The sequence below is a fragment of the Echinops telfairi genome, unplaced genomic scaffold (genome assembly GCF_000313985.2).
Source record: "Echinops telfairi isolate 266 unplaced genomic scaffold, ASM31398v2 ScPeMD7_3;HRSCAF=10, whole genome shotgun sequence".
Classification (NCBI taxonomy): Eukaryota; Metazoa; Chordata; class Mammalia; order Afrosoricida; family Tenrecidae; genus Echinops; species Echinops telfairi.
The window spans coordinates 57533193-57535828 of NW_022103899.1; positions in this window are offsets into that span (position 1 = coordinate 57533193).

The following is a 2636-nucleotide window of genomic DNA, read 5'->3' on the forward strand; positions in this document are numbered from 1 at the left end:
CCGGTGTCAGTCCTTATTGTCAAGGGCCCTCCGCTTTACTCAGCACGGCGTCCTTCTCCAGGGACGGGTCTCTCCTGACAACATGTCCAAAGTGTTCAAGACTGCTTGCCTCTCAGGGATGCTCTGGCCCTACCTCTTCCAAGTAGGCTTGTGGGTCCTTGTGGCAGCCCGTGGTCCTTTCCCTGTGCGTCACCAGCGCCGCCTTTAACATGTACTCACTCGGCTCCGTGGTCCGAGCTCAGTGCTCAGCCTTTACATGCGTCCGTGGCGCTGGTGGGCTCTAACTGCCTCGAGGGCAGGGATGGTGCCAGTTCTGTTCCCCAGAGGACCCCAGTGCACAGCAGGCACTTGACACCTCATGACCAATCAACTCCGACTGGCGACGACCCTCGGGGACAGTGTCCAGCGGCCCCATAGGGTTTCCCAGGCTGCGGTTTTGCACCGAAAACAAACGGCCTCACCTTTCTCCTTCAGAGCAGCTGGCGAGTTTGAGCCAGTGACCTGCAGCCACGGTTCCAGGTTCTCCTGGAACCCACAGGGCCTCAGGCGCCAGGCTCGGAGTTGGTGACAGCACGGAGGAATGTCATAGTCGGTACAAGGGGGCGGGGGTGCCCACAGTGAGTCTCTCAGCCATTCTGGGCAGACTCAAGGGAGCCTGGTGGCACAGCGGCTGGAGTGCTTGCCTGCTAACCGAAGGTCAGTGGTGGAAAGCCACTGTCGCCACACTGGGGGAAAAGACATGGCAGTCTGCTTCCTAAAGGACTGCAGTCTTGGAAACCCGTGGTGGACATTCTATTCTGTCCTGTTGGGCCACTAAGAGTGGGGATCAATTTGACAGCTCACCACACACACCCCCAACCCACTGCCATAGAGTGGATTTGGATTCTGTGACCCTATGCATTGGACTGCTAACCACGAGGTCAGCAGATAGAAACCACCCGTCCCTCTGCAGGAGAAAGATGAGGCTGTCCACTCCCGTAAACACTGCACAGTCTTGGAAACTCAGAGGGGCAGCCCCACCCTGTCCTGTGAATTGCAACTCGGCAGCAGGGCATGTGTACTTTGCTTGGTAGCGCCACGGTTAAGCATCCTGCTGCTGCCAGGTTAGCAGTGTGGATCTCGCCCTGCCCAGCAGGAGGGAAAAGTGGCCCCCTGCTCGTCTGCGGAGGTGCAGCCTGAGAGCCGGAGGAGCGGCCGTCCTGAGATCCAGTCAGGCCCCAGAGTTTGGAGGTCGGGGGTTCTACTCTGTTTTTTGGTTCCATAGACAAGACAAAATAGCTGCGTACAAAGTGTCATCAGATTTTCTAATTTTTAGACAAGAGGCTAGAAAGAAATGCTTTCTGCTTCCATTTAGACGTTAGCAGTCTCAGTGGCCATTTATGACCAAGCCTTGCCAAACAGGAAAGGCCGACTGGCCTCGCCAGGGTCTGTCCTCAGTTTTTAATTTCCGATTCATGATTTGTTTCCTAACAGCCTAACGAAGTGCTGTCAGAAACTCAGTGAAAGAGTGGACTTATGCAGGCCTTAGCAGAGGACCTGTGCCCTGGGGGTGTTTCCTTTGTTTCTGGTTTACCTAAGTCCATCTGGCTTGGGGAAGCCTACAAAATCCGACCTTGTCCGATTTACAGGTGTCTCTCCATCACCTGCGCTATGCCAGGGGCAAGGGTAGAAATCTCACCTTCCTGGAAGGCGATGCCAATGGCAGAGCTCCGGGGAGGCTGGCGCATGGCTATGATGCTGAACAGGTTTCCAAGGCACCTCCAGACGGAGACAGACCAGGCAGAAAGGCCTGGCCCTCTCCTGCTGAAGATCCAGCCAGTGAAGCCCTGTGGGTCACGACGGCTGCACCTGCGACCGATCACAGAGCTGGTGCAGGACTGGGCAGTGTTGAATCCGGGTCCCACTGGACGCTGGGCTGCCACCTCCACTGCGTGCCAGACACTGTCCCCTGCCCTCGGTGTCCTGCCAGCCACTGAGAGAGGAGTGCTGAAATCTCCAACTGCCACCGCGCACTGACCTCCCGTTCTTTTCTGCTCTGCGGCCTGTCTTGGAGTCCCTTTGTTTGAACCGTGTACATGTTTGCTTCTCCTGTCGTCGTCTCCCCACCCCCACCCCCATTCTGGTGGTCCCAGGGTCCCCAGCATGTCTGTCTGTGAGACACTGGTGCGGCCCTTCCTCAGGAGCCTCCTCCTCCCACGTCCTTTCGCCTTTGAGCTGCAGCAGCCTCTGTGGACGGCACGCACCGCACGGAGCTGGGTCGCCTTCGTCCGTCCAGTCTGGCCATCTCTGTCTGCAATGGCACGCGTAGTGAGTTTGTAGTATCTTAACAGTTGACTGAGGTATGACCTACAGGACAAAATCCATTGTAAGGGTACCATTGAAAGTGTGTGTGTGTGGTGTGTGTGTGTGTGTGTGTGTGTGTGTGTGTGTGTGTGTGTGTGTGACTACCGTCACCACCACCGATTCTGTTTATTGAGGTGGACTTACGTAACAAAATTAGCCACCAAGCCTTTCCTTCACCCCAAAGACACCCGTGGACGTTAGGCGCTCACTCCCTCCTCGCCCACCTAGGCATCCCCTAGCAACCACCTGTCTGTGTTTTGTCTGCCTGGATCTTTCTCTTCTAAAACAAAACC